The sequence below is a fragment of the Scyliorhinus canicula genome, unplaced genomic scaffold, assembly GCF_902713615.1.
Source record: "Scyliorhinus canicula unplaced genomic scaffold, sScyCan1.1, whole genome shotgun sequence".
NCBI lineage: Eukaryota > Metazoa > Chordata > Chondrichthyes > Carcharhiniformes > Scyliorhinidae > Scyliorhinus > Scyliorhinus canicula.
The window spans coordinates 564,289-588,383 of record NW_024055462.1 but is presented as its reverse complement, the minus strand read 5'-3'; the positions used below and the strand labels follow the sequence as shown (position 1 = coordinate 588,383).

Genomic DNA, 24,095 nt, shown 5'->3' with positions numbered 1-24,095 from the left:
CAGGATATGATAAATTGAGGGCTCTGTCAGATCCTGATGTGATGCTTGGTTTGAGTTTCCGGACTTTGAATCCTCCCCTTCGAACACCCTGTGAAATGGATTCAAAACAGAAAATAGGGAATGAGAAAGAACCCACAAAAACACAAAGGCAGGTTGCGAAATTGAGCTGAATGAATCTGGTCATTTGTGGGGCCGGCACTGGGAAAAAGTGACCATGAAAATTGCTGGATTGTCAAAAAAACCCAACTGGCCTCTTTGGGAGGAGAGAGAAAGAGGCGAAGAGGGATTTTGTATATCTACAAGTCACACTAATGAGAATGGATGGCAAAGCAAACTCGACCTTGTGCTTCATAAATAGTAATATTGATACCAAAACTATGCTTCTGGCGGCAATGATTAGCACTGCTACCTCACAGCGCCAGGGACCTGGGTTCAATTCCGGCTTGGGTCACTGTCTGTGTGGAGTCTGCACATCCTCCCCATGTGTGCGTGGGTTTCCTCCGGGTGCTCCGGTTTCCTCCCACAGTCCAAAGATGTGTAGGTTAGGTGGATTGGCCATGGTAAATTGCCCTTACTGTCCAAAATTGCCCTTAGTTTTGGGTGGGGTTACTGGGTTATGGGGATAGGGTGGAGTTGTTGACCCTGGGTAGGGTGCTCTTTCCAAGAGCCGGTGCAGACTCGGTGGGCTGAATGGCTTCCTTCTGCACTGTAAATTCTATGATTCTATAATTGCGGCCTTGGTGACTGTGTGGAGTTTGCACTTTCTCCCCGTGTCTGCGTGGGTTTCCACCCGGTGCTCAGGTTTCCTCCAACAGCCCAAAGAAGGGAAAGTTAGGTGGATTGGCCTTGATAAATCGGGGCTGATATAGCTCACTGGGCTAAATCGGTGGCTTTTAAAGCAGACCAAGCAGGCCAGCAGCACGGTTCGATTCCCGTATCAGCCTCCCCGGACAGGCGCCGGAATGTGGCGACTAGGGGCTTTTCACAGTAACTTCATTGAAGCCTACTCGTGACAATAAGCGATTTTCATTCATTTTCATTCATAAATTACCACTTAGTGTTCAGGGATGTGCAGGTTTGGTGGGGCTATGGAGTTACAGGGACAGGGTAGGGGTGTGGTCCAAGGCAGGGTGCCCTTTCAGAGAATCAGTGCAGACTCGATGGGCCGAATGGCCTCCTTCTGCACTGTAGGAATTCTATGGTTCTAATTCTATTCTATGAATCTTTATAAAGCTCTGGGCACCACTCTTCAGGGAGGATCTGAAGGTTCTTGGAGAAGGTGCAGAGGAGATTTACCAGAATGATTCCAGCAAAGGAGGTTGAGGGGAGATTTGATTCAGGGACACAAGATTATGGCAGATTTCCATCAGGTGGACAAAGAAACTCTGTTTCCATTCACTGATCGTACAAGCAGTCGGGACACAGATTTAAAGTTTTGGGTAAAGCCTGGATTGAACGATACACGATCCTGAGGGGTTTTGACAGGGTGGATGTGGAGAGGATGTTTCCTCTTGTGGGAGAATCTACAACAAGGGCATCACTGTTGGAAAATAAAGAGTCACCCATTTCAGATGGAGATGAGGATTTTTTATTCTCTTGAGGGTTGTAAGACTTTGGAACTCACGTCCTTAAAAGGCAGTGGAAGCAGAGTCCTTGAATATTTTTAACGCAGAGCTGGATAGATTCTGGATGAGCAAGGGGGTGAATGGTTATCAGGGGTAGGCAGGAATGTGGCATTGAAGTTGGAATGAGATCAGCCACAATCCAACTGAATGCTGAGCAGACTCGCAGGGCCGAGTGGCCTGCTCCTAGTTTGTATGTAAAAGGTACAGGAGATATGTGGTGATATGAAATATATGTTTTTACACAGCGAGTGGCAATGACCTGAAACTTGCTGCCTATGAGGGAGTTTGAAAATGGACACAATGAATCATTTGATTTCAAAAGGAAATTGGACAGACATCTGAGGGAAATAAACCTGCAAGGATACAGGGAACAGGAGAATGGGACCGACTGGATTGCTCCAGAGAGCTAGCATGGACTCAATGGACCGAATGCCCTTCTTTGGGCCATCATGTCTCTGACTCGTTTGTGTAATCTATTTTTGTAATTTAACCCCGGGGGGTTCAGATATCACTCAGGTAAATCTGTGCTACACTCCCTCCGAGGCCATTCTATCCTTCCTCAGGTTTGTTGCCCAGAACTGAACACAGTTCTCCAGGTTTGGCCTAACCAGGGTTTGTGAATCTCGGGGCTTTTCCAGTCACACTGAGACCTGAAATCTTCCCTCACAGACAGAACAGACAAACCTTTTACCTTCCACACCCAGATGCTGCTGAAATTCAGATTCTGATGAATCGAGACGCTGTCAGATTGCGATGTGACGTTTGGTTTGCGTTTCCCGTCTGTTAAACCTCCTCTTCCAGTATCCTGTAAATTTACAGAAACCTCACTGTCAGTTTAGGATAAAAATTCACAACATTCTCTCCTCGCCAACTTTGATTAAATGTATTCCTGGAGGTTTGATCACATAACCTGCCCCCATCCTCCAGCCATTAATCGGTCAACACATCCTTCCTTGTGACACACTGCCTTCCTCGGCCAATTGGGAAAAGGACTCATTACCTTACAGGACAGTTACTGTCCTAACGATTTTCCAGACACCCAGGTCTGAATCTCACCAACACAGGGAGCGGAGTTGGTGTGAACTCGGACAGGAGGAGCTTCGGAACAGTAAATATAAATAACTTACCTCAGAGTAAAGCTGATTGGCTGGTTGGGAATCTGTTCTAAATTTGAGAAACTGGAGTAATTAACTAAGTAGGGAGTAACTCGGAGATCAGTAACACGGAGATTGCTGTTAGTATCTATAATCAACGATTTGGATGAGAATGTACAAGGCAAGGTCAATAAGTTTGCAGATGACACTAAAATAGGTGGTATTGTAGACAGTGAGGAAGGTTGTCAAAAATTGCAGCAGGATCTTGATCAGCTGGGGAAGTGGGCCGAGAAATGGCAAATGTTGTTCAATACAGATAAATGTGAGGAGTTGCATTTCAGAAAGTCAAATCCAAGGTCTGACTTTCACAGTGAATGGTAGGGCCTTAGGGTGTATCATGGAACAGAGGGATCTTGGAGTTCATGTGCACGGTTCTTTAAAGGTGGAGTCACAGGTAGATAGGGCAGCACGGTAGCATAATGGTTAGCACAGTTGCTTCACAGCTTCAGGGTCCCAGGTTCGATTCCCCGCTGGGTCACTGTCTGTGCGGAGTCTGCACGTTCTCCCCGTGTCTGCGTGTGTTCTCTGGTTTCCTCCCACAGTCTAAAGATATGCGGGTTAGGTGGACTGGCCATGCTAAATTACCCTGAGTGTCCCAAAAAAAGGTTAAGTGGGGGTTACTGGGTTACGGGGATAGGGTAGATCAGTGGGTGGTGTGCTCTTTGTCAGGGCTATCCAGCTCTGGCAGACTCGATGGGCCGAATAGCCTCCTTCTGCACTGTAAATTATCTGAAGGCTTTTGGCGTGCTGGCCTTCATCAGTCAGGGCATTGAGTATACAAGTTGGGAAGTTATGTTGCAATTGTACAGAACGTTGGTGAGGTTGCACGTGGAGTGTGGTGTTCAGTTTTGGTCGCCTTGCTATAGGAAAGATGTTATTAAACTGGAGAGAGCACAGAAGAGATTTACAAGGATGTTGCCAGGCAAGGGACTGAGTTATAGGGAGAGATTGGACAGGCCAGGACCCTTTTCTTTGGAGCGTAGGGGACTGAGGGGTGATCTTATAGAGGTGTATAAGATCATGAGAGGCATGGACAGGGTGAATGCACTCAGTCTTTTTCTCAGGGCTAGGGAGTCGGGAACCAGAGGGCAGAGGTTTATGTTAAGAGGGGAAAGAATTAATGGGATAGAGGATACACAGAGGATAGTACGGAATGAACTGCCGGAGGAAGGAGTTGAGGCAGGGACATTGCCAACACTGAAAAGGCATTTGGACAGATGCATGAATAGGAAAGGTTCAGAGGGATATGGGCCAAATACAGGCCAATAGGATTGACTTTTGGTTGGCATGGACCAGTTTGGGCTGAAGGGCCTGTCTCCGTGCTGTAGATTCTATGAACCTCAAGTCTCTTTGGACACCCACTGTACTGAACCTGTTTCCATTCAGAAAGTGCTCAGTTCGATCCTTTTTTGGTTCAAAACAGATAACCTCACACTTGTTTATATTGCCACAATCTTGCTCATTCACCTAGTCTGTCAATATCTTCTTGCAATTTAACACAATCATCTATGCTGTCTATGATGCCACCGAACGTTGTATCATCAGCAACTCAGAGGGGCTGGTTTAGCACACTGGGCTAAATCTCTGGCTTTTAAAGCAGACCAAGGCAGGCCAGCAGCACAGTTGAATTCCCGTACCAGCCTCCCCGAACAGGCGCCAGAATGTGGCGACTAGCGGTTTTCACAGTAACTTCATTTGGGGCAGCAGGGTAGCATGGTGGTTAGCATAAATGCTTCACAGCTCCAGGGTCCCAGGTTCGATTCCCGGCTGGGTCACTGTCTGTGTGGAGTCTGCACGTCCTCCCCCTGTGTGCATGGGTTTCCTCCGGGTGCTCCGGTTTCCTCCCACAGTCCAAAAGATGTGCGGGTTAGGTGGATTGGCCATGCTAAATTGCCCGTAGTGTCCTAATAAAAGTAAGGTTAAGGGGGGGGTTGTTGGGTTACGGGTATAGGGTGGATACGTGGGTTTGAGTGGGGTGATCATGGCTCGGCACAACATTGAGGGCCGAAGGGCCTGTTCTGTGCTGTACTGTTCTATGTTCTAAGCCTACTTGTAATAATAAGCGATTTTCATTTCATTTTCCTTTCATTTTTTTCACAGTGCATTTCGGTCCATCAAGTTAGCACCAACACATGATAAACCTGACCCATCTACCTAATCCCATTTGCCAGCTCTTGGCTCATAGCCTTCGATGTTATGACGTGCCAGTCTTCATCCAGGCACTTTCTTAGAGGATGTGAGGCAACCCGTCCCGATCACCCTCCGAAGGCAGTACATTCCAGACCGTCACCACCCTCTGGATAGAAATATTTTTCTTCAGTACCTGTGTCAACAAATCTAATCCCCACTCTCTGTTGGTTAGCCAATCCTCTATCCAAGTTAATATATTACCTCTCAACCCCGTGGGATTTTACGTTATTACCTTTTGTGTGACACCTTATCAAATGTATTCTGGGAGTCCAAATACATCTACAGGACCCCAATATCCACTTGGCTTGTTACATCTTCCAAGAACTGAAAGAAATGAATCAAACACGATCTACCCTTCACAAAACCACGCTGACTCTGATGGATTGCAGTTTGACTTTCCAAATGTCCAGATACTGCTTCCTCAATAATAGATTCCAACAGTCTCCCAACAACAGACTTTAAACTAACTAGTTTCCTACTTTCTGCCTTTTTGACCTAATCCAGTGACATTGGAGATTTTCTCAGTGACCCTCAGTCACCATCATTGAGACTAACTTTAAATTCCAGATTTTATGAATTGAATGGATTGGAGCCGATGTCCCCAGAACATTTTCCTGTCTCTCTGGGTGACTAATGCAGTGACATTGTCACTGGGTCAGTGTCTCCCCCCTGGTCTCGATGAGGTTGTTTGTGGAGAGAAGCCGGAAGTGACGGACAGTGAGAGTGGAGAATGTTCATTGTTTCACATTCGGCTCCAGGGCCCCACTGGGGTTTGTAAACCCCGCCCCCCAACACTGACCTCTCACTTGACATCTCTCAATGCGCGAAGTGATTGAAGGCAGCACCGACCAATAGGCAAAGGGTGGACGGGTCCGGAGTGACTAGACCTCCAACCAATCAGCGTGAATGAGGGGGGCGGGGCTGGGCTGAGTGAAGCATGCGCAGTGTGATTAATGGCGACGCAGAAAAACGTTCGTTCTTGGATTCGCAATCCGTGAAGGTGGGAATGGCGGGACGGAGGGAGAGATGAATCAGGCGCATCGTTAGACACACTTCGTGAACATATTATTTACACCGTAAATCCGGAAAATTTACCTACCGGTGCCTGGGGATCTGAGCGGAGGCAGCAGCTTTGTTACAGACCAGACTATGCTGCCGCCATCTTTATTTGGTACTGGCAGCGGTGCGCATGCGTACCCACCATCTTTATTGGAGCACGAGCAGCAGAGCGCATGCTCAGTTGCCATCATTGTTGGGGGCAACATTTCTGAAACGTTTCTTCATGACAGCGTCCAGCAAACTGCTTCACTCTGAGTTACAAATTCCTATTTATAGGGCAGAATATGTGTCCAGGGTAGTGACAATAATTCGAATTTATATTATGACTTGAACAGAATATAACTTTTCAGACATTCAGAGAAACATTACAAAATAACAATTGACACTGAGCCGCATGAGGAGATATTAGATTGAGGAAAGTGAGTTTGAGAGTTGGAGTTTTAAGAAGGAAATTCCAGAAATTGAGGCCGTGGCAACGCAGTAATGGTGGAGAGATTCAAATCAGGAATACTCAAATGGCTGGAATTAAAAGAGTGCAGAGATCTTCACAGCTCCAGGATCCCAGGTTCGATTCCGGCTTTGGTCATTGTCTGTGCGGAGTCTGCACATCCTCCCCATGTGTGCGTGGGTTTCCTCCGGGTGCTCCGGTTTCCTCCCACAGTCAAAAGATGTGCAGGTTAGATGCATTGGCCATGATAAATTGCCCTTAGTATCCAAAATTTCCCTTTGTGTTGGGTGGGGTTACTGGGTTATGGGGATAGCGTGGAGGTGTTGACCTTGGGTAGAGTGCTCTTTCTAAGAGCCAGTGCAGACTCGATGGGCCGAATGGCCTCCTTCTGCACTGTAAATCCTATGTAAATCTCAAAGGGGTGTACGTGGAGGAGATTACAGTGATCAGGATCATCACTACTATGGAGTAAAAGAATTATGAGAAATTTAAACTTTTGTGCCTTTTAAAAGGAAGCATTTCAGTGGATCAGTGGGTACAGGGGCTGGTGTGAGTAAGCACATGGGTAGCAGAGTTTGGGATGGGATGGAGGGGGTTGTTTAATGTTGGAATCCGGCTGCGTGTGCGTTGGAATAATTTGTTTGAGAAGTAACAGAAGAATGGATGATGGTTCCTGCAGCAGATGAATAGAGACTAAGGTGGAGGTGAGCTGTGTTCCTGAGGTGGGAATCGGCAATCTTGGTGATGATGTGGATCTGTGGTCAAGAGCTCATCTCGGAGTGAAATATTTTACCATGGTTGTGAACAGTCTGCTTTAGCCTCAGACATTTGACAGCAATGGAATTGGTGGCAAGGGAGTGGAGTTTGTAGCCGGGACAGGAAGGGAATGGGTTCAGTCTTTTTTAAATAAACAATTTTATTGAGGTGTTTTTGGCATTGTGAGCAGTTACAGTAATGTGCAAATATCAACACAAATCAGAAACATAGTGCAAAAGACCACTCCTCTCTCATAAACAGTACCTGCCTATTTATCCCCCCTATTCTACTCTAATCTCCCCTCCCCCTCCCCACCCTGCTGTCATTTAATTCCCCGTGAAGAAGTCGATGAATGGTTGCCACCTTCGGGCGAACCCTAATACAGATCTTCTTAAGGCGAACTTATTTTTTCCAGCCCTACAAATGTCTGAGAGCCATGCTTCGGTCTTTGGGGGCTTTGAGTCCCTCCATGCCAGCAGTATACGTCGCCAGGCTACCAGGGAAGCAAAGGCCAAGACGTCGGCCTCACTCTCCTCCTGGATCCCCGGGTCTTCTGAGACCCCAAGAATTGCCACCACTGTACTCATCACCACCCTGGTTTTCAGTACCTGGGACATGACGTCCGCAAATCCCTCCCAGTATCTCCTAAGTTTTGGGCATGCCCAGAAGATGTGGACGTGATTTGCTGGCCCTCCCGCACACCTCGCGCATTTGTCCTCCACTCCAAAATATTTACTCATCTGGGCCACCGTCATGTGAGCCCGGTGGACGGGAATGGGTTCAGTCTTGTCAATATTTAAATAGAGGAAAGTTCTGCTCCTCCAGCACTGGATGTCTGACAAGATCGGACAGTGTGTGTCTTGGAAGGGAACTTGCAGGTGGTGATGTTCACATACATCTGCTGTCCTGGTCCATCCAGGTGGTGGAGGTCAAGTATTTAGGAGATTCTGTCAAATTGTGATTCAGTTGTCAGTCGAGAAAATGCCTCTCCAATGCCACCTATCATCATCACCACCACCACACGCCCCCCCCCCCCCCCCCCCCTCCCCCACTCTGTTCTCGCTCTCTCTCCCTTTCCCTCATTCTTCTTGACTTTCTCTCTCGGTTTCTTGCTGAGAATTCTCTCGCCCAGAGGATTGTGGATGATCCATCAATGAATATATTGAAGGCTGAGATGGTGAGATTTTTGGTCTCTCAGGAAGTCAAAGGACAGAGAAAGCTAACGGGAAAGTGGAAATGAAGACTGAGATCAACCACAATTGTGTTCAATGGCAGAGCAGGGTTGACGGGCCGAATGGTCCACTTTCCTATTCTTGTGTTCTTGCAAAGGCCCAAATCTTGTGTGGGCTCAGGCTGGGTGGCAGGTTCCCTTCCCTGAAGGACATTAACAAACTAGTTCACTTTTCACAAAAGGTTCAACAGTTTTCCTGGTCACTTATTCCCAGTGCCAGCCCCACAAGTTACCAGATTCATTCAGCTCAATTTCACAACCTACCTTTGTGTTTTTGTGGGTTCTCTCTCATTCCCTTTTTTCTGTTTTAAATCAATTTCAGAGTTAGAAGGGGAGGATTTGCAGTCAGGAAACTCAGATCAAACATTACATCAGGATCAGACAACGTCACCAAATTCACCGTAACCTGAATATTGGTGAATTTTGACCATGGAAGGAAAAAGCAGCGTTCACAGTGAGGAGAAACCCTGGGAATGTGAGGAGGAGGGATTCAAAACCATATCTCAACTGGAAATTCATCATCCCAGACACTCTGGGGAGAGGTCATTCACTTGCTCTGATAGTGGGAAGAGATTCTCTCGATCATCCAGCCTGCTGCAACACCAGCGAGTGCACACCGGGGAGAAACCATTCAACTGCTCCGTGTGGGAAGGGATTCGCTCAGTCGTCCAACCTGCTGAGACACCAGTGAGTTCACACTGGGAAGAGACCATTCACCTGCTCTGTGTATGGGAAAGGATTCACTCGGTCATCTGACTTGAAGACGCACCAGCAAGTTCACATGGATGAGAGACCATTTAAATGTCCAGACTGTGGGAAGTGCTTTAAATGTTGCCGGGACCTGATACTCCATCAACGTTTTCACACCAACGAGAGACCGTTCAGATGTTCTCACTGTGGGACTGGGTTCAAGCAGTCATCTCAACTCAGTGAACACCAGCACACTCACACTGGGGAGAGGCCGCTCACCTGCTCCGTGTGTGGCAGTGGGTTCAGTCGGTCATCAAACCTGCGGACACACCAATGGGTTCACTCTGGGGAGACACCATTCACTTGCTCTGAGTGTGGGAAGGGATTTACTCAGTTATCCACTCTGCTGAATCACCAGAGTGTTCACAATGAGAAGAGACCATTTAAATGTACAGACTGCAGTAAGTGCCATAAAAGTTCCCGGGAACTGCTCCACCATCAGGGTGTTCACAGTGATGAGAAACCTTTTCAATGCCCAGACTTTGAGAAGTGCTTTAAAAGTTCCGGGGAACTGATGCGTCATCAACATATTCACACTGATGAGAAACCGTTCAGGTGCTCCGACTGCGCAATTGGGTTCAAGACATCATCTGACCTCACTGTACACCAGCGAACTCACACTGGGGAGAGGCCGTTCACCTGCTCCCAGTGTGGGAAGAGATTCACTCAGTCATCCAGCCTGCTGGACACATCAGCGAATTCACAAGTAATTACAGTGAGTGGACAATCTGATCAGCTGCCTCTGCTGCTTCCCCCCTTTCCACTAGCTCCACCAGGCCAAACTGTCCCTAAACATTCCCCTCGTCTTTGAGTGTGAACTCATATCTATCTCCGGTTTCTCTCCTATCCTCTGTCATGTCCTGTTCAATCTCACCTTATTTATGAGACCTGACTTCTGCTCCCTTGATCCGATTCTCACTAAACCGCTGACCATCCAACTTCCTCACATTAACTGATATTGTTCACAGTTCTCTCTCTCTTCTGGTTTTGCCACTACACTATCCTCACCTTTCCTGAGAAAACAACCCTTGATGCCCAACCTCCTTGCAAACGGCCATCCCATCTCCAACCTCCCTTTCCTCTCCAACATGGTGTCCTCCAAGGATCTATCCTTGGCCCCTCCAATTTCCCATTGACATGATGGCACTACAATCCGTAGAATCCCGACACTTTCCGTTGGGGATTTGGCCAACGCGCAGGCGCTTTGCCGGCCCGTTTGACTTGAACCGACTGAGCATGCGTGGCTCTGACATGTACTCGGCTTATTTAAAGGGTCAGTGTCCCTTTGCTGTTGCAATTTAAAGGGTCAGATGTTGCGAGCCTCATTTGAACACAGATAAGGGAGAATAGGTTTGGTGGCTTCAAAAATAATGTAAAGTTAGAAAACTATCCACCCTCAATTTCTGCTTTTTTGTTGTTGCAGGAATTACTGATATAAATCTTTAAACAAGGAGTGGATTCACAGACAGGAAGCTCTGACTCCCAGGCACCACATCAATCTAACCGAGTCACTTGATCAGGACTCAGTAACATTGGCCATATGGAAGGGGAGAGCAGCATTCACAGCGCAGGCAATCTGTACACGTCTTCAGTGTGTGGACCTGGATTTAACTATTCGACCAATATGGGAAGGCACACGTGTGACCAGAAAAGGGAAGGTCTGTCTGGACAATGTGGGGGTGTTGGGAAGGGATTCAGTTGTCATCCCTCTGATCAGGATATTTATCGATACAGTCACACCGGGACAAGGCCATTCACCTGCCCACAGTGTGACAAGGGATTCACTCGATTTTCAAATATGTTGTGACACCAGCAGGTTCACACCGGGGAGAAACCCTTCAATTGCTCCCTGTACGGAAAGCGATTCACTCAGTCATCCCACTTGCTGACACATCAACGTGTCCACACTGGAGAGAGACCATTCACCTGCTCAGTGTGTGAAAAGAGATTCACGGAGTCATCGGCCCTGCTGAGACACCAGCGAGTTCACACGGGGGGGAGGCCATTCACCTGCTCTGTGTGTGGGAAGGAATTTACTGAGTCATCAATCCTGCTGAGACACTAGCAGGTTCACACTGGGGAGAGGCCATTCCCCTGCTCTGTGTGTGGGAAGGAATTCACTCAATCATCCAACCTTGTGAGACACCAGCGAGTTCACAAGTGACTGCAATGTTCCAATTCTGCAGTTATTCCTGCTGTTAATCAGATTCAGGAGTGAAGCTTGTTCATTATGAAACAGGGGAGTGTCTATGCTGTTGCTGATAGCCACAGTAACCGGGTTGCAGTTGGAAGACTTTGCATTTATAATAATAATCTTTATTATCACCCCTAGGCTTACATTAACACTGCAATGAAGTTACTATGAAAATCCCCTTGTCGCCACATTCCAGCGCCTGTTCGGGTACAAGGAGGGAGAATTCAGAATGTCTAAATTACCTAACAGCATGTCTTTCTGGATTTGTGGGAGGAAACCGAAGCACCCGGAGGAAAACAACGCAGGCACAGGGAGAACTCTGCACTGACAGTGCCTTAAGCAGGGAATCGAACCTGGGACTCTTGCCCCGTGAAGCAACAGTGCTAACCAATTGTGCTACCATGCCGCACATGGTATTATGGTGCCTTTGTAGTATATAGTGCCTTTCATAACTTCGGATGTCTCTGTGTACAGTAAGCCTCCAAAAACAGCAATGCGATAATGACCAGTGATTCTTTTAGTGAGATTGATTGAGAGTAAACTATTAGTCAGAGAGCAGTGAGAACTCCCTGCTGTCCTTCTAACAGTGCTCGGAGATTTTGTTTAATAATATTACTACAGAATAGGTAAGAGGAACCAAGGATGTTGTGCATTTGGATCTTCAGAAGACTTTTGATAAACTCCCACAGAGGAGGTTAGTAAACATAAGATTGGGGGGGGGGGGGGGTAGTATAATGGCACGGATTGAGGATTCACAGAAACCAGATAATCAGGTCATTTTCAGGTTGGCAGACTGAATAGTGAGGTACGGGAAGGATCAGTACTTGGGCTCCAGCTATTCACAATCTACATCAATGATTTGGATGTGGGGACTAAATGCAATATTTCCATGTTTGCTGATGACTCAAAACTAGGTGAGAATATGCATTGTGAGGAGAGTACAAGGAGGATTCAAGATGATTTAGACAGGATAATGAATGGGCAAGAACATGGCAGATGGATGATAATACAAACAAAATGTGAAGTTATCCTCTTTGGTGGGAGGACTGGAGATGCAGAATATTTCTTCAATGGTGAGAGATTGGGAAGAGCCGATATCCAGAGGGATCTGGGTGTCCTTGTTCATGTGTCACCAAAAGCAGGTGTAGCAAGTGATCAGGAAGGCAAATGGTACGTTGAACTTCATTGCAAGAGGATTTGAGTATGTGTTGGAATTTATTATCAGGTTAGCAAGACTTTACTAAAACCAAAACGGTTCAATATCTAGAAGCCTGGGGCTTCTGACCTGGTCTGGCTTTGAGCAGAGGAACCAGATTAGAACAATGTGCTGATTACACTCACAGCTCTTTCTAATGTGTCCTCCTTTGAGTATCCAGTAATCTCATCGTCTCAATGTGCAGTCACTTATGTAATACAATGAACAAAGAAAAGTACAGCACAGGAACAAGCCCTTCGGCCCTCCAAGCCTGCGCCGACCATGCTGCCCGTCTAAACTAAAGTCAGCACTCCCAGGGTCAGTATCCTATTCTCATCCTATTCATGTATTTATCAAGATGCCCCTTAAATGTCACTATTGTCCCTGCTCCCACCACCTCCACTGGCAGCGAGTTCCAGTCACCCACTACCCTTTGTGTAAAAAAACTTGCCCTGTACATCTCTTCTAAACCTTGCCCCTCGTACCTTAAACCTATCCCCCCTAGTAATTGACCCCTCTACCCTAGGAAAAAGTCTCTGACTATCCATTCTGTCTATGCCGCTCATAATTTTGTAGACCTCTATCAGGTCGACCCCTCAATCTCCGACGTTCCAGTGAGAACAAAACGTTAACGAATAAACATTAAATCAACAGCCCATTGTTTCCTACTTTCTGAGTGTGTTTAATGGAGTCTGGATGCAGAGAATTCCCCAAAAACCACAATGTATATTGAACCTGTTAGGGGGAAACAATCTGTTACAATTTGAAATGAAGTCCCGGATTTCTGAAAAGCAGTGGATCCATTATCAGCAAAGTTCTCACCCACGAAGCAGATAAGTTACTGAGTGAATCTCTTCCCACACACATCCACTACACCGAGAAGGACAAGGGCAGCAGATACATGGGAACATCACCTCCTGGAAGTTCCCCTCCAAGCCATCCCATACTGACTTGGAAACATATCACCTTTCCTTCACTGTTGTTGCAGCAATATCCTTCCTAACAGCACTGTGGGTAGACCTACACCATATGGACTGAAGAGGTTCAAGAAGGTGGCCCAATAGGGGCTTTTCACAGTAACTTCACTTGAAGCCTACTTGTGACAATAAGCGATTTTCATTTCATTTTGTCTCTGCCTTCTGAGTAAATTTATTGCACCTGTTCTGAAGTGGAAGTCACTGGGGCAGGTACAACACTTGTCAGGAACAGTGCAAGTCTCCCTCTACATTTTCTAAGGTACAGAACAAAGTTTTCTCTAAATCCCGTCACAAACCCACAGGACAAGTACAGCCCAGACTAGGTACAAAGGAAAATTCCCACTACATGACACATCAAACAGGTCCAGAGAGTACGTACAGCACCGTTTTGAGAGCCCCAGTGTAGGCAACTGGAACATCCTGTCTCCAAACACATCCCACCCTGTTCACGCTGAGAATCCCGGGATGGGGATCTGGGACATCCTGTCTCCAAACACATCCCACCCTGTTCACGCTGAGAATCCCGGGATGGGGATCTGGGACATCCTGTCTCCAAACACATCCCACCCTGTTCACACTGAGAATCCCAGTGTGGGGAACTGGGACATCCTGTATCCAAACACATCCCACCCTGTTCACACTGAGAATCCCAGTGTGGGGAACTGGGACATCTTGTCTCCAAACACATCCCACCCCGTTCACGCTGAGAATCCCGGGATGAGGAACTGGGACATCCTGTCTCCAAACACATCCCACCCTGTTCACGCTGAGAATCCCGGGATGAGGAACTGGGACATCCTGTCTCCAAACACATCCCACCCTGTTCACACTGAGAATCCCAGTGTGGGGAACTGGGACATCTTGTCTCCAAACACATCCCACCCTGTTCACACTGAGAATCCTGGGATGAGGAACTGGGACATCCTGTCTCCAAACATATCCCCCCTGTTCACACTGAGAACCCCAGGGTGGGGAACTGGGACATCCTGTCTCCAAACACATCCCACCCTGTTCACACTGAGAATCCCAGGATGGATAATTCTCACACACATTCATTCCTGTGGATATACCGGTGTGCGAAAACAGACATTAAAGGTTTACTGGTTAGTTAAGCACACAAGAGTTCTTGGTAGCATTTGATCCAATAATTCTAATTTCACATGCACCAGTGACATTATTAATAAAGGGTCAAGTTAAGGGAGTGTCCCCAGTGTGATAGAAAAGATTGATTATAGAATTATAAAATAAATACATAATTGCTCTGCAACCTCACAATTGGCTGGGTGTTTTGCAGTATGAAAAACCCCACATGTTTGGAAGGTGGAGATTGGCCAATGTCCAGCAGATTCCTTCCTACTGCACATCTGTACCTTACTGTCATGGACATAGAAATGATAGACACAGAATTCTTACAGTGCAAAAGGAGGCCATTCGGTCAATTCAGTCTGCACTGTCCCTCTGAAAGAGCACCCTACCTCGGTCCATACTCCCAATCTAACTTTGGACACCAAGGGGCAATTTTAGCATGACCAATCCACCTAACCTGCACATCTTTGGACTGTTGGGAGAAACTGGAGCACCCGGAGAAAACCCACCCAGACATGGGGAGAATGTGCAAACTGCACACAGACAGTCACCAATGGTCAGAATCAAACCTGGATTCCTGTGAGGCCGAAGTGTTAATCACTGTTACATCATGCTGCCCGTGTCCTTCTGCTTGGAGCAATGTGGATAGAATGATTCACCATTTATTAGAATTAGAATTAGAATAGTACAGCACAGAACAGGCCCTTCGGCCCTCGATGTTGTGCCGAGCAATGATCACCCTACTCAAGCCCACGTATCCACCCTATACCTGTAACCCAACAACACCCATTAACCTTATTTTTTTAGGACACTAAGGGCAATTTTAGCCTGGCCAATCCACCTAACCCGCACATCTTTGAACTGTGGGAGGAAACCGGAGCACCCGGAGGAAACCCACGCACACACGGGGAGGACGTGCAGACTCCGCACAGACAGTGACCCAGCCGGGAATCGAACCTGGGACCCTGGAGCTGTGAAGCATTTATGCTAACCACCATGCTACCGTGCTGCCTTATATATCACAGAATGGAAGGGGAAGGGCATATATCATAATCCTACTGAATAGAATAATATAGAAGAGTGAACATTATCCAGTCCCACTCCCTAAAGGTGTTCGGAAAATGAATGCATGAATTGAAAAACCGTTATTTTTATTTTAAATTTAATACCTTAGTTTATAAATTGAATTGTGTTTGTTTAACTATATTTCCCAAATAACTTACACAGCCTCATATTATTTTTTCTTCTGAGACCATGAACACTGACAATGATCGATAAGTGGACCGGGTCCTTAAACGATATTTGTTCCACTCTTTCTGTGTTTGTTGAAGATACAGAGCTTCATATCCTCTCATTTTGTACCTATTGTGGACAATGTTTCACTTTACAGCTCTGGGTAAATAATGTAAAATTTGGATTGTCCATTGAGTCGATACCAGTCCTCTGAAAAGCACCCTACCAAGGCCCACCTCCCCATCCCCGCTTAACCGCTACATCCTTGGATTGTGAAATGAAAGGAGAGCACCCGGAGGAAACCCATGCAGACCCGGGGAGAAAGTGCAAACTCCACAAGTCACCAAACTCCTGGAATCAAACCCAGGTCGTGGCCACTGCGCGGCAGCAGTGCTACCATGCGAAGCACTATGCTCCATGCCGCCTGGGTTCCTAATATTACTGATTTCCGCTGCAACCGCCAAATCATAGCGAAATAATTAACAATTCCAATGCTTGGTTAGTAGCTGTTATTACGGGAAGATTACCCGTGAATGTCCTCTATCCAAAACACAGGAGAGCAGTGCGCAGGCGCAGCACCGCCCTGTATTGGAGCATGCGCAGTGATAGCGAAGGGAAGCCTATTGTTTATCGGATCTCCAAACCGGTGAGGATGCGGAAACGCGGAGGGGGCGATGGAGACGGCGAATTGACGGGGGGGGGGGGTTTCTAAACACCTGGTGAAGGCATAAAGCCCCGAATCCGAAGCTGCGGCTCCTACATTTACAGCTTCGGGTCTTTTCCCCGGAGACAGACCCAGACTAACGGCCGCCATCTTGTTTCGGGGACAGAATGCGCATGCGACTGTGTTTTGGGGAATTGGAAAGATGGTGGGCGGGGCTTCAGCGCCTCTGTTTGCAAACGGGTCCTAGTTTCCGGGCGGAACATCAGGCTGCTGGTGCTGCTTGCAGCACAGAGAATTCCATGGGACATGTCTCCATTCAGTGTGGGAGGTTGCAGTCCCGATAGTTAGTTACCTGCAGCAGCTACTTCTCAAGTTTTAGATACACTTTAGCCCGGGCTCCTAATCTTTGGCTGCCCGGTGTGGAGGGACTGGGTAAGTCAGGGGATCTACTCCTGGGCTTGCTCTTGGGCCTCCAGAGCCACAGCAATGTAGCTGACTCTTAACTGCCTCATCCAGGGCAATAAGGGATGGGCAATAAGTATGAACGAATAAAATATAAATCAGTCCATTGAGCCTGCTCCACCATTGAATAAGGTCACTTTACTGCCGCCCCCCATAAGAGGCTGCTGGCCTCTCTTCCATGGGCCTGCCTGTGTCTGGGTGGTTCTGGTGAGGGAGCATGCAGTGTCCACCAGAACAATTGACACCTTCCACAATCAGTGGGTTCTTCGGAGTGCAGAGTGTCTCATAGATATTGGTAATAACATTGTGGTTTATTCAGGAAGATTCTTTTGCTCTTGTTGGGACTTTGTTTCTGATTTTGGTTTTATTTTATTTTGATTGAACAACATGTTTGAGAAAACAAGAAAAGAATGAATGTTGCATAGAAACTAGAATTGTCTGTTGTAAATTTCTATCCTGCACTGACAGCAATGACTTTTGTAAACTCTGTTTATAGGATATTAGGAGATAACGTGTGGATGGGGAACTCAAACCAAGCATCACATTAAGATCTGATCATCACTTAATTCACTCGGAGCTGAATATCATCAAGCTTTAAATGTCAAAGCAGAAATATTTATCTGTTTTGTCTGCAGGAAATGATTTCAGACATCAGTGTGACTGGAAAAGCACCGAGACATACACATACCCGAGTGAGTGTGTTCCAGTCGACCTTTAAGCAGTTACACAGCCTGAACAAAAATCACACCATTCACAGCGGGAATAAACCGTACATATATTCTGTGTGTGGACGAGGCTTCAACTGATCATCCAATCTGGCGAGACACAAACTCATTCGCACTACAAAGAAACCGTGGAAATGTGGGGACTGTGGGAAGGGGTTCCTTTGCCCATCCCAGCTGGAAGCTCATCGACGCAGTCACACTGGGGAGAGACCGTTCACCTGCCCCGTGTGTGGGAATGGATTCACTCTGATGTCCAGCCTTCAGTTACACCTGCGAGTTCATACTGATGAGAGACCTTTTAAATGTTCTGATTGTGAAAAATGCTTTAAAATCTCACCGGATCTGATTAAACACCAGTTTATTCACACGGACGAGAGACCATTCGGTTGTTCTCAGTGTGAGAAGAGATTCAGACAGTCGCCTCACCTTATTCAACACCAGCGAGTTCACAGCGGGGAGAGGCCATACACCTGCTCTGTGTGTGGGAAGGGATTCATTTCATCATCCAACCTGGTGAGGCACCAACAGGTTCACACAAGGGAGAAGATATTCACCTGCTCTGTGTGCGGAAAGGGCTTTACTCAGTCTTCCAACCTGCTGAGACACCAGCAAGTTCACACTGGGGAGAGGCCGTTCACCTGCTCCGTGTGTGAGAAGAGATTTGCTCGATCGTCTCACTTGCTGACACACCAGCGAGTTCACAACTGACTGTGGAGGTTAGATTCTGCTGTTAATCACATCATTTGTTTGTTTCTGTTGCTGTTGGTAACTCTTGCAACTAAATTGGTGATGATGAAATCAGACAGCGCTGTTGTAAGCAGACAAGGGTTAGGAGCAGGATCAGGCCAGACAACCTGTCTCACCTACTCCGTTATTCAATACAATCATGGCTGAATGAACCTCAATTCCTCCCTCCTGTCTGTTCACCAGCACCCTTGATTCTCTGAGAGACCAAAATTCAGTCTATTTCAGTCTTCAATTTGTTGGACAATGGAAACAGAAAATTTTAATTTTTAGGACCAAAGGAGACCAGTTGGCCCATCATATCGGTACCAGCCCAACCCCACTTTCTAGCTGTTAGTCTGTAACCTTGTAGGTTGTTACATGTCAAATACCTCACTGTAATGATTTGTTCTAAGGTCACTCTCCACTGCCTTACTGCTGAGTAATCACAAGAAACTGAATTGTGAATCACAATGGTGGGGTTTTTACCCAGCATTCCCCACATGGTGGATGTCCCCTATCTACACCACAGGAGACGAGTGCACAGGTGCAATGTCGCCCAGTTTTTGAAGCATGTGCTGTGTCGGTCATGACCATGGACAGGTGTTTATTTGTCAAATTTGCAGCTGGTCGAAGGTGTGCTGGAGTTGGCGGCTGGATGGGGAGGATTTGGAAACACTTTGTGGATCCACAAACTCATCAGAATCATTGTCAACTCCCTGGTTTGCAGCTGCGGAGCTTCTTCCTCCCTCCCGGGAACAGGCCCAGGTTAACGGGCACCATCCTGCTTCACACACTGGAGGGTGGTTCACATCACAGGATGGGGGAGGGGGGATAATAAATAAGAGCTTACACTTTGCACTCAAATCAATGAGGACTCTGATCTCTGGGAAACTATTAACAAATGTCTCCCTGTGAAACATCAGCTCAGGGTCACATTGGACAGGAAGAGAACCAGAAATCAAAACAAGGGAGAGAGAAAGGTTAATGTCTGAATTGTGATGACAACACAAATATAACAAGTAATTAGAATTAATCACATAGTTATAGATAGCCATTAAATAAAAGTATAAAATAATGATGGGATTGCACATTATTTCATCAGACAAATAATTACAATAGGTTACAAAAAGCAGGACTCCTTAACCAGCAGAATATAAATTAAAGATTCTCTGCAAAGTGCATTTTTTAAAAACTTGTTTTTATTCAGAATTTTAACAAAGCCACTACTAAAAGAAGGCAACAATAAACAAAAAAAGAATGAACAACTTAACAAAAATCTATCCACAACCTATACAGTTCCCCACCTCCCCCTCTGGTTTTCTGCTGCTGCTGACCTCCATCTAACATTCCGTGAGAAAGTCAAGGAACGGTTGCCACCGCCCGGAGAAACCCTGCAGAGACCCTCGCAAGGCAAACGTTATCCTCTCCAAACCTAGAAACCCCACCATGTCACTAACCCAAGTCTCAACACTTGGGGGTTTCGCGTCCCTCCACATTAATAACAGCCTTCTCCGGGCTACCAAGGAGGCAAAGGTCAGGATTCCAGCCTCTTTTGACCCCCCCCCCCGGCCCCCCCGACTGTGCTCGAAGAACATTCTTTTAACTCGCGGGGTTTTGTTTCCCCACACCAATCCCGTGATAATCCTGTTCACCCGCTTGAAGAAGGATTTGAGGATGGGAAGGCACTGGAAGACGAACAAGAACCTGGGGAGGACCGTCATCTTCATAGACTGCACCCTGCCTGCCAGGGAAAGTGGCAACATGTCCCACCTCTTAAAGCCCCCCTCCATCTGATCCACAAGCCACGTTAGGTTGAGCTTGTGCAGGGCATCCCAACTCTTAGCCATCTGTATGCCCAAGTAGTGAAAGCTCCTCTCCACTATCTTGAGCGGGAGCTCTCCCAGTCTCTTTTCCTGGCCTGTCGCATGGATCACAAAAAGCTCGCTTTTCCCGACATTTAATTTATACCGCGAGAAATCCCCGAAATCTTTTAGTATCTGCATGACCTCCCCCACCCCTCCACCGGATCTGAAATATACAGGAGCAGTTCATCCGGGTACAGTGAAACATGATGCTCCTCCCCTCCCCGAACCAGCACCCTCCAGTTTCTAGACATCCTCAGCGTCATGGCCAATGGCTCGATTGCCAGGGCAAACAGCAGGAGGGACAGGGGGCACCCCGCCTCGTTCCACGATGCAGCCTATAGTATTCCAACCGCAGCCAGTTCCTGGACACACTCGCTACAGGGGCATGATACAGTAATCTGACCCACCCTATGAATTCCTCACCAAATCCAAATCTGCCAAACACTTCCCACAGGTACTCCCACTCCACCGATCAACAGCTTTTTCCGCATCCATTGCAGCCACCACTTCTGCATCCCCTCCTTCCGAGGGCATCATGATCACGTTCAAGAGCCTCCGCACATTCGTGTTCAGCTGCCTGCCCATCACAAACCCCGTCTGGTCCTCATTAATCACCCCCGGGACACAGTCCTCAATTCTAATGGCCAGGGTTGGCCAACAATTTGGTGTCTACATTAAGGAGCGATATCGGCCTGTAGGAGCCACACTGCAACGGGTCCTTATCTCGATTAAGGATGAGCGCGATCAAGGACCGGAACATCGTCGGGGGAAGGGTTCCCCTTTCCTTAGCCTCGTTGAAGATTCTCAGCAATAGTGGGCTCAACAGTTCTGAGAATTTGCTATAAAATTCTACAGGATATCCGTCCAGTCCCGGGGCCTTGCCCGACTGCAAACCCTCCAAACCTTTGCAATCTGACTTTTGTATTAAATCCACAGATCACATGTTGTGAGCTTGAGTTCATTAAATTCTCAATCATTTACATACTGTCTATGAGTTTTATAAAGTAGGTCATTGGGCTGTCTTGTCCTCTATTTGTTCTATATCTTATTTGTGGAGTTTTCCAACTCGCTGGGAACACATATTCGATTGATTGTATAATGTTTCATCAGGATTCATGGATGAAATGAATTATCAAACATGTTTCTATCTCTATTTGTCTAAATTTGTACAAAGGATACAGAAAACAATATCCAACAATTTATTTGGTTTCAGCCCAGTGGGGAAAGAGAGTGTGTGGGACGGGGATCTGTCGCTGTCGTGGAATAAGAGGAAAAAAATGTTCCATAGAAATGAGAATTAACTGTTCTGCATTTCTATCCTCTACTTACAGTGATGACTTTGGTCATCTCCTTTTACAGAGCATGAAAAGACGAGGATTTGCAGATGAGTAACGCAAACTGAATATCATGTAAAGATCTGACACAGTCACTTGATTCATCAGGACCTGAATATCATCGGCCTTTGAATGTGGAACGAGAAATGTTTGTCTGTTCTGTCTGTGGGAAAAGATTTCAAATATCAGTGTGACTGGAAAAGCACCGAGACCCACACAACACACACCCGAGTGAGAGTGTTCCAATGAACTGACTGTGGAAAGAGCTTTAACCAATTACACAGCCTGAAGAAACATAACAACATTCACAGTGAGGAGAGACAGTGCACATGTTCTATGTCTGATCAAGATTGCAACTGACCATCCATCCTGGAGAGACACAAGGACACCGGCACCATGGAGAAACCTTGGAAATGTGGGGACTGTGGGAAAGGATTCAATTACCCATCCCAGCTGGAGAGCCGTCGGCGCAGCCATACTGGGGAGAGACCATTCACCATGTGTGGGAAGAGATTCACAAAGTCATCCAGCCTGGGGTCACATCAGAGAGTTCACAGTGATGAGAGACCTTTTAAATGCTTTTACTGTGGGGATTGCTTTAAAACCTCTCCAGATCTAATCAAACACCAGCTTGTTCACACTGACAAGAGACCATTCAGTTGCTCTCATTGTGAGAAGAGATTCAGACAATCGTCTCACCTTATTCAACACCAGCGAATTCACACTGGGGAAAGGATATTCACCTGCTCCGTGTGTGGGAAACAATTCACGCAGTCATCCAATCTCCAGACACACCAACACATTCACAGTGGGGAGAAGCCGTTCACCTGCCCCGAGTGTGGGAAGGGATTCAATCGATCATCCAACCTGCTGAGACACCAGCGGGTTCATGTGTGACTGCAGGAGTTGGGTGTTGTTGGTAATCGCATCCTTTATTAGGGCTGGATTTTGATCACAGGACAGGTGATGTGTCGGGATTGCAGCATCTGGGAGGTTTTGGAGAACGTTACAATCCTCGACAATCATATCTGCGGGAGTGTCTGCAACTTGCAGAACCTGGGCTCAGGGGTATTGAGCTGGAGTCTGAGCTGCTGACACTGTGAGGCATCAGGGAGGGGGAGAGTGACCTGAACACTTCCCTAAGGTTCAGTAAAAATTTCCAGTTAATCAATGGTCCGGATACAGCAGAACATGAAAATAGATCAGTTTTAATGCCTGTGTCTCACAGGAGCCGGTTACATGACACAGTATGAAGGAGATTCGGTGACCAGTAATTACAGCTTTTTGACCACAGCTAACTTATATTCCTTATAGCTTACCATTAGGTCAAGGATAAAGCCCCCAACTTCTTGTTCTACATCCCTAATTTCAGAGCAGAGGGTGTGGGGACTCGATTTTCTGCATTAATCGACAGTTTGATATGTGTGGGGGAAGAGTGAGGAACAATCAGTGAGGTGCGGCTGTCTGACAGCTCGGTGTATTGCTGCAGGCTGTCAGACTCAGTGACAGGAACCAGAGGGAACCTTAGACAAGAACACTGCCGCAGTGTGACAAGGTGAATAGAGCAGTGGGCTGTGGAGGGAGTTATGTGGAATTCTAGCATTTAACAGACAATACCATAGAACATAGAACAGTACAGCACAGAACAGGCCCTTCGGCCCTCGATGTTGTGCCGAGCCATGATCACCCTACTCAAACCCACGTATCCACCCTATACCCGTAACCCAACAACCCCCCCCCTTAACCTTACTTTTTAGGACACTACGGGCAATTTAGCATGGCCAATCCACCTAACCCTGGAAATAGGCACTTGGCAAAGCATGATGGATCTTTTGCCTTATTTTTTAGTCAAGAGGTTCTGTATGAAACAGTCAGAAGGTCATACAATGTAAATAGCACCTAGCTGCACACTGTTTTGCTGACAGAAGACAATTATTTTTCTTAGGTGAGGAACTCAAGGCCTGCTCGTTTTTTCTGTCTTTCTGCTTATCTAAAGAATGCATTTTTGTCCGAGATATTCCTTACTGTAACATATAAATTGCTTACCTTACCTCTGCAGAGGGGGGACATTCGGAATGACTTTGGTCTATCTAATCTCCCCACGAACTTCGTGTTAAATAAAGGACCTTTCGCAAAAACTCGAAGTGCTGACTATTATTTTCTTCAACAGTTCCGATAACTTCAGGCTCCCTGGAAATACATTTTCATTTCTCTGGTTTCCTTAAGTAACTGTCCCTGAGATTTCTGTCACTGGCTTTCTTAACCATTACTCTATTGTGTGACTTTCAGACAACGAAAGACAGCAAAGCTGAGAGATGTTCCCTCTCTATCTTCCTATCAAACTGTTGTTCCTTTCAACTGAAACTAAAGAACAAAGGAAAACTTTTTTTTCCTTACAAGGGCCTCTAGTTGCTAAGCAAC

At 46.7% G+C, this 24,095-nt stretch overlaps 2 long non-coding RNA genes and 1 pseudogene across 3 annotated transcripts; 1 reads left to right on the top strand and 2 right to left on the bottom strand.

The window, feature by feature from the left end:
- The window catches only part of LOC119959770, a 32,472-nt pseudogene that overhangs the window by 2,052 nt on the left and 6,325 nt on the right, over window positions 1-24,095 (bottom strand).
- Window positions 37-6,142, bottom strand: LOC119959764. The gene is made up of 3 exons (XR_005459271.1): window positions 6,069-6,142; window positions 2,317-2,430; window positions 37-88 (listed from the first exon to the last, which is right to left on the bottom strand). It is a non-coding gene; the product is annotated as an uncharacterized LOC119959764 (long non-coding RNA).
- LOC119959762 lies at window positions 5,922-23,948 on the top strand. Of its 2 annotated transcripts, none has more exons than XR_005459269.1 (3): window positions 5,922-6,593; window positions 17,521-18,465; window positions 21,672-23,948. It is a non-coding gene; the product is annotated as an uncharacterized LOC119959762 (long non-coding RNA). The 2 variants fall into 2 exon arrangements; XR_005459268.1 differs by lacking the exon at window positions 5,922-6,593 and adding an exon at window positions 16,484-16,544.